Source organism: Oreochromis niloticus, linkage group LG11 (assembly GCF_001858045.2).
Source record: "Oreochromis niloticus isolate F11D_XX linkage group LG11, O_niloticus_UMD_NMBU, whole genome shotgun sequence".
In the NCBI taxonomy this organism is placed as follows: domain Eukaryota; kingdom Metazoa; phylum Chordata; class Actinopteri; order Cichliformes; family Cichlidae; genus Oreochromis; species Oreochromis niloticus.
Genome location: NC_031976.2, coordinates 19692890 through 19708203, shown reverse-complemented (window position 1 = coordinate 19708203; position 15314 = coordinate 19692890). Strand labels below are relative to the sequence as shown.

The following is a 15314-nucleotide window of genomic DNA, read 5'->3' as shown; positions in this document are numbered from 1 at the left end:
TTTGTAGCATATGCTGTAACAATGGGAGCCTAAAGATGGCATCTTTGGTCTTAGCAACAACAAACAGTGCTGTGCCAATCCTGAACAAACTACACCTTCCGTTCAAATCTTTTCAGCACTCCCTTTGACCTCTTGCTCTGTCAATCACCTCCTGGTTCAAGTGGTGTGGGAAAGGAAGGCCTTACAGGGCCTGAAGCACACCATACACACACAAACACCAAATCAATGCTAAATAGGGACTAGAGGAAAGGCAACAAAAGATGACAACAACATTATCACAAGTGACTGCAGCCGTAGCTCACCATTTCTGACATTTTTCCAGGGGAAGCCCAGAAGGGAAAAACAGGAACGCCAAGAATAGCGTGTAGAGAAAATAGGTAAGAAGCAGCTGGCCCAACATCCCTGAACATGTCAAACTTATCCTGGATGAAACAGCTCACCATTTTGCTTCTTTTGCTTACCTTACTAATGACGTGCATTGGGACCTACATGCCTATTCCTTTTCCACATATACAGCTTGCACTTGCAGAGGGAGGCGGGTGTAGGAAGAGGAAGAAAAAGGAACCAAAGGACAGACAGAAAAGGACAGAGCGAGTAACAGAAAGACAGAGACCTGCTTCCTGTTTACTCACAGCAGAGAATGCAGGAAACAGAGCACCAGGCCACGAGACTGTTAACAGTAGTGACAATACACACAGCACAGATACACACTACCTTCCCTCTTCTTTGTCCTGAATGATTAGACGGGCCAGATTTATCATCAACTTTCCCATCCATCTCTGTGTATCTTGGTAACATCTGGATGCTTGGGATTTGTTCTTGGTTTATATCTCCCTTCTGCCCTTGTTCTAGCCAGCCGCCGTGTTAACAGGATCAAGCTTAAGCGCATGCATACCCCCAGCTGTGTGCACAAAAGCTCCCGGCAACATTCACCAATCTAAGACAGACTTCCTAGCAATTCCAAGTGGCACTGCAATGCACTGCTTTTGTGGTTTGTTTAAAATGTGGATTTAATGCAGTTTCCTATCACATGAGCTGGCTTTTAGCCACACTCACTGCAACTACATTGTAATTTCAGGAAAATATCTTTGGAACTATTTGAAAAGAAAAGTTAGAAGTATTTTCAATTACATAATAAAATTTAGTCACAGAACACTTTCTATCTTATGGTTCAGGAACACTAAAGTAAAAATAAGATGGCAAACTCCTTATGACTAGTCAAAATCCGTGTTTGCCTTTTTTTTTCTGATGGAGACTGTGGGCAAGCAATGCAAGCATACAGGTAACCTGATGAGAGAAGAACTGTCTGAAACCAATTGCAGTCCCACTCATCCTGATCGCAATCACTCTAAGACAGACTGCCAATATTTGGTGTCTACTTCAAAAATGCAAACATACTGCCAACAGATCACAATAAGAGTGAGGCAATCTGTCTAGATAAGTGCAGTTTGTGAGACACATTTCTTTGAAATAGACTTGACTCAACTGGTTGCTAACTTGTTATGTTTTGGTTCTGTTCCTATATAAAAGCAAGATTGGTGAGCACCCATTTCATTTGGGTTTGGGCAGGATGTAAGAAATTAATGTGAATTTCCAAATGAAATGCAATTTTTCCCAATTTATCAGTTATAACTGCTGTATTATCACAAATAGATTGAAGATAACGGCCAACTTGGTTCCATTCAATAGCAAACTGACAGCAAACTGACTTGTTGCCACGTTAGTTTAACGCTGTCACACAAGTTGCTTTGAAGACGGCAACTGACTGCAAGTGGCTGCAGACCTGGTTTCTGTATTCAAAGCAACCATTTCAAAGCAACCTAGGCAACAAGATCAAAAGTGGATTGCACACAGTCCAAATTAAGTTTCCAACCACCGTATGACTAGCATTAGCAGGGAAAGATAGTTGCCTCTCATTTATCCATTCTCTCTCTTTCTCTTTCTGAAAATAAGCTCTGCCTGACATCACAGTGCAGGCCCACAGAAAGTAATTCAACAGCAGGGATGTTGGACTGGTGAGGTTGTTGACTGACTGCTTACACAGTGTTTATAAGAACTGTACTGGATGAAAATATTTTTGGAAACGTTAGCAGCAGACTTCCAATTTTGACTGCATTTTTGCAGCAGTTTTTTTGGCATTGAGAACAACTGAACTGCACTCACAAATGTTCTTATCTTTCAGCAGTTGGCTCCACTTACTCTTAGCATAAGGAAGTGCAAATGAGCACAAAAACAGCAGAAAACCAAATGGTTTTGGAAGCCTAAAAAAGAAGATCCCTTCTCTACAATACATACATATAAACAGCACAGGTGGCATGGAAAAGCATGTTTGGTCCATAGAAGAAGTAGGGCTGTTATGAATACAATCGGATCTGGAGCAGTGAATACTGAATGCTGAATATTCACATTTTTATAACCACCTTCTGACAAAAATTAGAAAACATAAACTAAAGAGTCTGAGGTTGAGATACATGAAAGAAATCATCTCAGAAAGGAAATTAGAAGGGACAAAATGTCTTTGTTAATGTCCTCCTCTGACAGTGCACAGCCTCTGTTGTGGTGTTGTTGCTCTCTGCTTTCTGTCACTAGGTGAACAGAGAAGATGAAGAGAGAACCGGAGGGCAAGACATTTGGTCACAGAATAGCAGTGTCCACAGATTTGTCACTACGTGCTTTTTGGGGGGGAAAAGAAGAAGAAAAAAAGTATCTATGGCCTCAGGCTGCAACAAAAAGCAAACCTTTTACAAAATAAAATGAAAATGTCACTAAAGCAACTTTTTAACAAGGAAATAAAGACATTCTCTATTAATCATTCTCCATGATTGGCAGTTGGCAGCCTTGCATAACCTGCCTGTCTGTTTGCATGATTTGTTCAAATAATCCTCAAACAAATTTAACACCACTGGGCCAGCTCAAGTTGTTTGATCTATGACACACTACTGCCTATTGGCGTCTGCAAAATGCACAATCCATCACTGGGTAAATATCTGAATACACACATACAATTCTGCAGATGCGCACAAACATAAACACACACACACACAGACTTCCTAACAAAGCCAGCAGTATCAATACTTCATTTAACCAACTCTGTCATGAGGTCAATAGCCCCTCCACCCACCCACACACAAACACACACACACACACACACAATCCTAACACCCCTCATCACACTACATAACCTCCAATAAGTTTCACTGTGGGTTCTAAATGTTCAGCAATAACTTTGGCTTAATTACTTCAGGTGAAATCCACTATGAGCTGCAGGGATGACTAATCTGGTCATCCTCTTTCATATCTAACCTTATTAAGAAGTCATGTAAATTTTCATCTCTATTTATATCTCGGTATGCCTCTGTAGACTCTTTTCTTGTAAGATCTACCACACAGAAATTTAGGTGCCCATAAGTAACACTTTTAATCATGTAAATATACTGAAAATGGCTTGAACAACTAAAAATACCATGGTATTTTTGCTTAAGGCAAATGTGAAAAAGAAAACTCAAATCACATCTCAAGTGTAGCTTGGTTCTTCTTTTACTTTGTACCGTTGTGAAATATATTTCACCCAGGCTAGCCCATGTGCAGCAAGTACAGAGGCAGTATCCCTGATGCTGTCTCTCTCTGACCCGTGGAGCTGCAGCCACAGTGACCCACATCCAAGCCTGTGGCAGATTACACTGCATCACATGCAACACACACATTCCCAAGATACATGAACACAGTGCATCTGACATTCGTGGCTTGTAGAAACACAATTTCTGATAGCTTAGCAGACACACACACACACACACCCTGAAAAAAAAAAGGACAATGGACGAGTAGTTCTGCAGTCCATCAGCCTAAACTAACTGTTGATATGACTATCAGTGTGCCTGGGCTACAACAAGCTCACTCAGAGACCTAACACACAAAACAACACAGACCCACACACATGTGCACACTAGATAAGAGGCAAAGATGGACAGTTGTGTATATGTGTGTGCAGAGAAGAGAGCTGTGCCTTCGTGAGGGTGAGCCCCGGGCAGATAGCTCACTCTGTCACATGGCTAAGACAGAGCACAGAGCTTCCAGAGCAGTGTCAGTCCTTTCTGCCCTCCACTGCTTCTCTCTGTTACCAATAATATAGGATACAAATGTTGCCTTCAGTTATATTCGCATCAATAAATGATCTATATAACCTTGAGAATGGCACTGTGGTAAAACCTTTGAGAGTGTAGTGTCCTTTTGTTGAAACATGTGAAAACTAAACCAAGAACAAGCACAATTTACTCCCAGTAGAGTTGAAAACATTTAAATTAAGAAAATGAAGAGCAGCATCAGCCTGGCTTTGTTTATTTATCTTTCCTTTTTACTACCTGTGCTGCCCTTGAATAATTTGGCCGAGACTAACATCAGCCTACAGGCAAACACGATGAGAATTAGCAGCTAAATGTTCAAAAAGCAAAAGCATTTGAGCATTTTTTATTGCCACCAAACAGTTTGCCTGAGGTCTAATATAACCATATTTATATGTCACGAAGCAAACATTATATCCCCCACCCATTATTACACAAGATATACAAGCACACAGAGAAAACCCCAGGGTTTTAAAAAGATTCCTCAGCAATTAACTATATAACACTCAAACAGCAAGCATTGGCAGCGAATTCCAATTTACGTTTGTAATCTACATTTCTGAAGGAAATTAAAGTATAAACTAATACTGTTATATAACTGTAGTCACTAGTGATCCATCTGTTATCTCTATGCATTTTGTTTGACTCTCGAAGCCAAACTTTAACCTCTTTACCCACATGCGGTGTGAGATAACTGTTATTTGTTTCATTTTTTGTTAGCTGTTGTCATGTAATAAGAGTGACTAAAAGCTTTTAATCACCATTATCTAAAGAGGGTGACTTTTTCCACAACAAGACGTTTAACTGTTCAAAGCACTGTGAACAAAGACACATTAAGAGCTGTCATCCAAGTACAAACAGGCCCTACTTTAGCCAGTACTGCGGACCATGAGGCACTACAGAGACTGTTACTCTGTACAGTGGACTGTAGCTGCCAGCTGCTCCTGGACAGTCAGGCTGGATTAAATGCAGAAAACAAATATCCCCACAGAGGTCAATTATACACAACTTAGCTAGGCTACCGTGCACACACAAAATACTCCTAGACTGCTCAAGAGTATTTAAAACGCTTATTCTGTAAGGCCTATTTTGTTCTTGAGATTCACTGACTCTAATGTAGTACCCTGATTAGAAGTGGACAAAGTCTTTTCTCGGATGTAAGTAAAACATGAAATATGATATCTTGAGTATCAGTCATGCGCACGCACTCATCTGCTGGGCTCTTGGAAGCAGTCAGAATGATTTTCTCAGTCAATTTTCATTTTGAGCTCATCAGCTGTGGGTTTCATGACTGTAAGACAGATTTTCTCCCTGGTTAATTTCAGCAAGTATAAAGATGTTTAGAGATTCTATGAGCTGGTTTTTGGATTACAGAACATTCAACCATTTCAGTGAGAAAATGCACGAGTTCAGTGTTTCCAGAGTTAACACCTTTCACTTAAGCAGGGATTATAGTATAGTTTTTTTATAGTCCACTTAACACAAGCATCCATGCAGATGTCCAAGTGCCCGGCTGTTTTTTGACCATGCTGAGAACTTACATTACAGTGCACCACCTACGCATGCTCGCCAACTGGTGGACTTGAGGTGAATGTCAAAGAAGAATAACAGAAATGACTACTTGGCTGTCGGGTCGCTGGGTGTTCGGAGTATAACATAGACTGTATGTGTGCTTGGCTATGCAGATGCTTCCTGACAAAACCTACCCAGCACTAGAAGCGTTGGGTGGGTTGTGTCATGCTGTCATAATACTGTCGCAAATGAGTATCTAATCTGATAGCAGAAGGGCTACTTAAGTAAGTCCTCCCTTATTCACAAGAGACCAGATAGCCCTAAAGGGAGTTACAGCTTTCAGGTTTGCACTGGTATTTCTCTCAAATTACTTTGCACATGTGCAAAACTATTTCTCCAACTGGCTCTCCCTTGCTCTGGACTTTTCACCAGGACTATGTCCAGCAAATTAAACTTACTTTTCAACTACTGAGAGAATTTTGCATGAAAGGACTTAAAAGCTAGCACTGTTTGTCTAACTTCTGTGCTGTGAAAGAAGAAGTGGTGTTTATAATAAGTTCCTACAGGAAAAACGTGCATACTTATCAGATTCACACTATAAACAGAAAAAAACACCCTGTTGCTAGCTTCATTAAGTTGAGGCTGACAGCTTTAGAAGATCATGTTACATCAGTATGTCCCACTTTTTCAAACCAAATTTACAGAAATCTTTTTCTAACTTTAACGGCATAATCAGTCAAAACAAGCAGGGAAAACTGACTAGAAAAATCCCTTGGCAGAAAAGTCTAACAAAACAAACAACTCTGAAAGCCGAATACAGGAGCCAAAACACACGCAAACAAACAGAGTGTAAAATATTAAAAGGGACACAAACTGGTTCCAAGCCAGAGAAGAGACGTGTCTGTCTAATTATGGACCACACTACTGTTTCTCCATGAGTCAGCAGTAATTGAACATACACCACTTCTTCCTATGGCAAGCAAGGAGGGGGAGGGAGGGGGCAAGGAGCACGACTGTCACCATGGAAACTACTTCTGTCGAGTAGTATCTCAGAGTGAAACAGATGCTTTGAGCGAGATACGGACACACACGAACAGGACACTTTTACAAAGAGGGGAATTGTCAGAGCAAAGCTGATAACACTGTATACTGTTACTCAATGTGACTATGCTGAGCTGCTGCATGCTGTATTAGTTCACTCTACTGAGACTTTCAAGGTGACTTTTAAAGCTATGTACTTTCTCTGTGCAGCAAACAGTAGCAGGCTACCGGCACTTGTCATTAGGCGTTTAAGTTGCCACAATTTCTTCAAACCAATAAACGCTCACATCCCAAAAAAGGACTCATTTTGTTCCAGCCTCAGCATTCCAGCTTCCTCTTTTTGCCACGTAACAGGAACTATAGCCACAATATAGACATACTATCACCTTTTAAAATCAAACAGTCGCGCATGCAATGGATATGAAACTGCATTAGTAACCATGTGAAAGGTGTATTTATGGCTACCTGATAAATCAATTATAACATTGTGGGGTTTTTTTGGTTCTCCACCAAGTCATGAAGGAAATCTTTGGCTTTTTAGCTGTACAATGGTCCACATGTTGACCAGCCTTTTTCAGTTTGCCATTTTGTGCTACATTTCTGTAGCTGATGTGTAATAATAGCAATAATAAATATTTTTTTCAAACATTTCAAACTGTACAGATTATTATTTGAACAAATAGAAGCTTCAAATATATTTGAATATTTGAGAAAATCCATCCATCCATTCGCTTATCCTTTTTCAGGGTCGCAGGGGGTGCTGGAGCCTATCCCAGCTGTCATAGGGCGAGAGGCAGGGTACACCCTGGACAGGACGCCAGTCTGTCGCAGGGCTAACACATAGGGACAGACAACCATTCACACTCACATTCACTCCCACATTTACACCTACGGGCAATTTGGATTTTTCAATTAACCTATCCCCGCAAAGTGCATGTTTTTGGACTGTGAGAGGAAGCCGGAGTACCCGGGGGGGGAGCCCACGCAAACACGGGGAGAACATGCAAACTCCACACAGAAAGACCCTGCTTGCCTGATTGAATTGAACGCAGGACCTTCTTGCTGTGTGGCAACGGTGCTAACCACCGTGCCACCGTGCTGCCCTATTTGAGAAAATGAAACCAGTAAATGTTTAAAATATTCATCTGAAAAATAAATAAAATTATGAATAAATAAGAGTAATTGTCTGTTAAGTTGTTCTTTATTGACTAATTAATTAACTGACTAAACGCTGCTGCTCAACAACAGCAACAAAAATAAATAAATGAGTTGTGAACTATAGAGCGGACTCAATGAACTGTAACAAACCATGCAGAGAGAAAAACTGCAGAGTTGGCAGATCATATTTTGTGAGTTTACCACACCCATTAACACATTTACACAGCACACTGTCACGTTGTGCATAAATACGTTGTTCAAAAGCTTCTACACAGAGACACTAAGTTGGATGGATGTTTGTAGCATCTTGTGGGGAACAAAAAACAAAAAAACCCACTTTGCAACACTTTAAGCATCACTGAGTTTACTGGAGTACTAGCTTTTGTATTTGTATTTGATAAAAGTCACGGGTGACTCCCGACAAACCGTGACAAACAAAGTCTTCATCTATGCAAATATTTTGGTTTTTCGGTGCTACCTCGTGAAGACTTACATACGCAACTGAAATAAAAACAGAAATAGACCATTAATTCCTTGTCAGAGGAGAGCCAGAGCAGAAAACAAGAGACTGCAGCTAGGAGTTGAAATAAACCTCCGCTGAATGCTGGGCTAAATCCTATTTCCTTATCATTAAGCCAGCAGAAACACTGTGTCCATCCAGCTGAGACACTCTGGCTGAATCATCTGTAGAGGTCCTATATGCAGTTTAAACATACTGCGCCACATATAGGCGTGCTGCTCTTTTTGCCTTCGCAGTTACAGTTTTTTTTACCAAAGCATATTTATGAGGAGTCAAAGTGCAGCGAATGAGGAAGGAACATGTTAGGTAAATGACTGACACAGCAAAGATCGCTGAGTGTGAAGGGTGTGATTTTCACACCAACATTTAATTCTCAGAAACAATGCTTACATATGCGGACACACTTTTTGTGTTGCCCTCAAGTCGGTTCAACGCTGAATAGGAGCAGGGAGCTGGCAAGACTCCCCGGTGGCACTGGCTGACCCACTTCTATGCAACTCTATCCCTAAAGTGACCCAATGTAGAGCCAGAGGACACACACGTATAGCCTAGCACAAGCACACACATTCACACACACAAGCGCACAAAACTAAACTTGTCTGCCTAAACCCTAGAGGACTGAGAAACAGGGAAAAAAATCTGCTAAATGCTGCCAATGTCCCCCTCTCTCTCCTTCTCGTTACACTCTGTTTTCAGCTTCTCTCACTTGTCTGAAGATCAGCCATTTAGGTCTGCTATCTGATATAGCTAAACTAGCTACAGGGCTACACTTAATATTGGCTGCCTTTTTTTGAGCGGAACAGCTGATTTACCATAACTTTGGTTTAGATGTTTAGATCCACCCCCTCAATCAAGTTGACTTGTCGGCTTTTGATAATTCTTTCTGATATTGGGCTAGATATAATACAGGCAAAATAATCATGTAGCACGCTCAAACTGGCTATAATTCAACCACCAACGTCTATTTCTCAAAAATACTTTTTAGATTTTTGGCAGCACAAAAAACAAACATATATTATACATAATAGCTCCAAGTTGGTGATGTTTTTCCAATTTATGGCAACTCTACTCTGCTCTGTGACAAGAAAATGAGCTTTCAGCTGCACTGTCAATGCCAGAACCTACTGCTGCAGAGGGTAGAGATAATTCTGTCTGATGTGAGTGTGATCAGACAACATTATTAACAACAAAACCCATCTTAGTGGAGTAGCTGGTTGGTAAGCAGGCAGTAATCAGCTCATGCACTGACAGCTGATGTTTGTGCAGTCTTTTTCATGTGAGAGCGAGATTCCATTAAAGAAAGCAAAAGTGACATTTGACAAGCTACAACAGATACCACAAAATCTGTCGCCGCCAGTGGCTTTTGTCTATGACAATATGCATCCATATGATTAAAGCGTCCCAGTTTCTTCTCGTTCTTGCAAATAAACGGTTAGCATCATTATACATATTTAAATGACTTATTGTTTTTAGCGGAAAATGACAAAACACAGAAAACTGATCATTACGGCGTCCTTGAGGTGATGTCTTGTCTTTGTCTAAGCAGCACAGCAAATCGTAGAAGTTAATTAAAATAAATAAATACAAAGACGACACAGATTTGGCTGCCAACTGCGCACACTAGAGAAGCTGCTATCAGAATTTTGCCACGGCGGGCAAAACGACTGCCAACTTTACTTGTGAGAAGCAATAACAAAATGATTAACTGGGCAATTTCTTCAGTTCTAGTTACACTTTATTAAATACTTCTCACCTACTTCACAGGCCTATGTTAGGTGGTAAGCAAGATGAACAACGCACAAGGAGTGGAACTGCAAATTTTGCTCCCTGATATTTAAAGCACTCACACGCTCAGCAGCCACTTCCAGGTCATGGTGGCTGTGCACGTGAGCAATACCAATGTAACAAAGCAGTATTACCCAGGTTTTGGGGGGCAACAGGCAGGCTGGTATGAGCTCCTCTCACATGTATCTCTTTATGTGCATGTGTGCGATCCGGTCATAGTCTGGAAGTAGGAACAATGGCATTCCTGTGCTCTGAGCTCCAGGTGGCTGTGGAAACCCAATCCCAAACCAAGCCTCACTGGCACACAGATCGCCAGCGTCCCCGAATGCTGCTGCCTCCCTCCGGAGACACAGATCAGAATAGAGCTATTGTTCCAGAGCAGCTCAGAGCAATAAATGCGGCACAGCCACGCTTGATGACAAACACTAACAAACACGCAAACAGGACAGCAGTGATTTTCGCCTTCACTTTCCCGGTTATTTACTCAGCTGCAAAGCCAATGAAAACGTGAGCTACTAATTTCTCACTGTGATTAAAAATAGGGAAAAGGCTAAGACATTTTGGTTGTAACTGTCCCTTATAATTTAGACGTTTTGTAAAAACATGCTTTTGCAATGACTATAACCACCTGCAGTAGATTATGCAGCAAAAACAAACAAAACCTATTACTTAGTCATACTCATTATATGGCTTAAAACCACAGTGACGTACTTTCCCCACACACTTTTTTCCCTCCTCAATTAATCTCATTCACTTCAAAAACTAATTTTGTTATATTCCCAGTGCTGAACGTCCCGCAGATTGGCCAAAATGTTCCCAGTTTGAAACACTCTCAAATCAGCCCTGACAAACATGGTTACACACAAGCACACACACACGGATGCACATCTGCTACAGGCTGAGCACACAGTCAACGCAACACAGGGCAGGAAACACATCATGCAGACTCCACGGCCTTGAAATGAGGAACATGATTCATTTCCTTTCAGAGCTGGACAGTCATGCCTTATAACACAAGCCTGAGTTCAGATATCCAGCTCTGAGGCAAAGATCCTCAACATGGCACAAAACCCCAGTTATGAATCCACAACTTCAACTTCCCAAATAGATTTCAAGGAAGCAAGCATTATATGGTCAGGTTAGTTCTTCTTCTTGGTATTCAGCGCTACCACACAGATATTCCTGTTAAAAATGATCAAAGCCTTGAGCTCGCCTGCACCATGGGACCGCTGCTACAGGTAGTGAACAAGGTACAGCACAGCTTCCCTCAAGCAACACAGCATATTCTCCTGCTGCACTCTTACAGGCAATGCCACACACGCATGCACACACGCACACACACACACACACACACTGAGGATAAATAATACATGCTTCCTCTTTTCTCTCCCTTTAAGGAACATGACAGATTAATTTAATTGGTTCCCTGTCAATCCTACAGCTTCATCAGCTCTGCTGTGCAGAGCTGCCGAGTGTTGCAGTCTTGATAGCGGATCCATTTTCTTATCTCTGAGATAATTACAGCATTGTTAATGCCCGCACATTCTCTCTTCTTTCACTCATACATACACGCACACATCAGGTCCCACATGCTTTAAGTAACCCTTTACAAAGTCTTTTTTAGTGACTGCGTTACACTGAAAGTGACTAACCTCTGTTAAAATTTGCACTGGCTAGTTTTCCCCTCCTTTCCCAGCTAAAGTTATCTGACCTCTATTAGGCGCACAACAACAGACCAATCAGAGGTTAAATTCCGGGTTTACACTTCATTTTATTCGGGTTGTGATGCAACAATAAAGCATTAAAATGTTCAGAAAGGAGGAAACGAGCAAAGGGAAGAGCAGATACATACTCCACTGTAACCATTATGCTCTACGTTAAACAAACACTTTCTTTTCATCTCATTGGGTGAGATCACAGAGCAGTCAGGAAAACTTGATAACTATATCACTCATTTGAATTGACCGTTAGTAGGGAAAGAAGTCGCTGCAGTCATGCGGCAAGTGTGCGATAGCACTGACCCCGGCAGTGGCCGATTCGTGCTACAAATCAACAAAAAAAAAGTATTTATGAGAACCGTTATCGGGGAACCAGCTTTCCCTTTACTTGGCGTGTGGAGCAGCATCTACCGGTTAATTCACCTGAAAGCCAAGTGGCAATCTGTGCCTTAAGCGGCGAGTCGCATCGCATCCCTGTTGCTCGGCTGCTTCTGTCAACAAGCCCCGCTTTGCCATAACGGCGGCTGCTTGCCTGCTACCAGATAACGTTAGGGGGGTCACTGGGCAGAAGCAACCCTCCAAAAATGACTATGTGGCTAAGAGAGGAAACGACAATCACTGCAATTGGTGTTTAAGTTTGTTTTTTTTTAAAAAAAACAAGTATTTTCACCTTACCTATAGTGACCGGTCACCTCTATCCTCAGCCGTGGCGCAAAGAATCCGCAGGCAGAAAACTGACACCGACTCGGTACAAAGTATCACCGCTAAGTTAGCGGGCTAGCTAGCTTAGCGGGCTAACGATGGAAGGAAAAGGGGGGTGAGTGTGGCTCTCTCTGTGTCGTCGAGAGAAGGCAGTTACCTAAGAAAACAAGCCGGGGATGAGGTGTTTCTAACGCAGCTACAGGAGCACCTTCCGGTGTCAAAAGGCGTGAACGGGGGAGACATCCATTTGAAAAGAGCGTGCGGTAGGACTGTCGGTGTCAGGCGGCTGTAGCGCTATGCGGTGTGAGCTCTCTCTCCCGGAGCGGACGTACAACCTCTGCCTGGATCTGAGAGAGAGAGAGAGAGAGAGAGGAGCAGGGTTGCTGATGTGCGGAGCAAACACAGGAGCAGTGATGCTCACTGCTCATCCCTCCTTCGACTATCACAACCCGGAAGAAATACTGTAACTGATCCCATCCCTGTTTTTATTTTTACATATTCCAAAAAAGAGAGAGAGAGAAATTCAGTTCATTGATCACCACTATTTATTTACGCATATTTTTTATTGATTGAAACTTACTTGTTAGTGTGAATGATGCATTTAGAGCTCGCGTGACGTGAGTGATGTGTTGTAAAAGACACATTATACAGGTCCTAATCATAGTAATAATGATAATAGTAATAAGCCCAAAGTCAGATCAGTCAGATGGTGCTGGTAATGAGCCTATAACTATTAACCACTCGGTATAAATGAGCAGGGGGTGATTCTTGTGAAAAGTTCTGGAACTACAACACGGTATTACTTGCACTCTCCTTTCTACAGCTCCCTTGTGGGAAATATTCATATTCATTTGAAAGTAATGTCCAACTCAGGAGGCAGAAAGCACTGAGTATCTGTATATCTTTAAGGCATGGATTAAAAAAATAATTAAATTAATTTTTTCTTTCTTTTCTTATCTTTTCTCTTTTTTTATACCAAAGAAGGAAGCTTTAAGCAACATGCTTGTCAGGAAAGCTACTGTGTTTTCTTCAAAAAAAAAAAAAAAGCTCTTTTAACTCAATTGATCCTATCTCATCCTGTCACAAGACCAAAAGAGAGAAAAGACAATTGTCTATCCTCAGATTTACACCCATAGTCAATCGTCTTTAGACTGCAAGACAACCTATGCAGGCACAGGGAGAACATGCAAACTCTACACAGTAAAGTTTCGGTCAGTGAGGAAATTTAAAAGCAAACTATTTTTGCTGTTTCATCAGTAGGAAAAAAATACATTCTCAAACTTTGCATTGTTAAAAACCTGCCTTACTTGTTCTTATAGCCCTTAGTTCATTAGTACAAGCCTTTTAATCTTTTACTGGGTGAGTTCATTTACCTTTAGTAAGCCAAATTTAAGATATAAAAAGCCTAAAGCAGACACAGAAAGCTCTTCTTTTTTTAAAGTAAAGCTTTGCAGAAAGTTTGGAATAATAACTGATTTAAGCGACTTTGAATGTGGCATGATTGTTGGTGCCAGAGGAGCTGGTCTCACTGTTTCAGAAACTGCTGATCTACTGGGATTTTGCAACCATCTCTAGGGTTTACAGAGAATGGTGTGTGAAAGAGAAAACATCCAGTGAGGCATTTTCTCTGGGTGAAAATGCCTTTGTTGATGCCAGAGGTCAGACAAGAATGGCGATGGTAATGCTGTGGAGGATATTTTCTTGGCACACTTTGGACCCCTTAGCACCAACTGAGCACTTCTTAAACACCGCAGCCTGCTGACTGCCTCGATCCCTTTATGACCACAGCGTACCAATCTTCTGATGGCTGCTTCCAGCAGGATAATGAGCCATGTCACAAAGCTCAAACTCTCCCACTGGTTTCCTGAACATTGCGGTGAGTTCACTGTACTCAAATGGGCTCCACAGTCACCAGATCTCAATCCAGGAGAGCACCTTTGGGATGTGATGGAACAGGAAATTAACATCATGGATGTGCAGCCAACAAACCTGCAGCAGCTGTGCGATGCTATCACACAGGAGTGTTTCCAGCTCCTTGTTGAGTCTATGCCACAAAGAATTAAAGCAGCGCTGAAGGCAAAAAGGCTCTAAATAGGTATTAGGAAAATGACCAGCGAGTATATATCCTTAACTTATCTATCCCTATAAATAGAAGCTGCTTCCATCAGGGCGTTAGTTAATAGTGTCTTGAGGATGCAGGGAAGTTTAATATAAACTGGGAAACATTGCTGAAAGCAATATATTTTATCTGGCCATTTACTCACATTTTTCATCCTTTCTGTCACAGTTTTAATAAAATATACAGTTTTATATGAATACATAGAAATAAACAACAAATTGCTCATGAACTGATGGGAAGGACTAATAGGTCATTTTAAAAGAGGGCTACCTCAGCTTGTTTTTATAGGCCACTACTTGCACACATACCATCAATCCAATGAGACCTCAGATCCAGCTAATGGCTTTTCATGTATTGCTATATAGAGAGGATAAAAGCTGCACAGAAAAAAGAAGGAAAAGCAGAGAAAGGTGAATGGGCGCTTCTTTTCTGGCAAAAGGAAAAGGGAGAAATGGGACACTCTCAGTTACAAGAAGCTATAAATAAGATGTCAACAGTATTGCTCACCATTACCTGCTCCATCAAGAGAGTGTTTAGATGCCATGACTGCAAACATAACCTTTTTTGTCACAATTTATTACCAGAACAAGAGAAGCAGTTGGGAGTGCTCACACCGTTTCCAGTGCTGGGCAGAGCTAGCT

General features: G+C 41.5%; 1 protein-coding gene across 2 annotated transcripts in view; it reads right to left on the bottom strand.

Moving 5' to 3' along the window:
• galnt1 (UDP-N-acetyl-alpha-D-galactosamine:polypeptide N-acetylgalactosaminyltransferase 1) overlaps positions 1 to 12986 on the bottom strand; it is a 54060-nt gene extending 41074 nt beyond the window's left edge. The window contains exon 1 of one of the 2 annotated variants that reach the window (XM_003450940.5): positions 12528 to 12986. The gene's annotated coding sequence lies outside the window, so the exon portion shown is untranslated. The remainder of the gene's footprint in view (positions 1 to 12527) is intronic. The other variant, XM_019364913.2, reaches the window with a different exon arrangement.
• Between the last annotated feature and the right edge of the window lie 2328 nt (positions 12987 to 15314).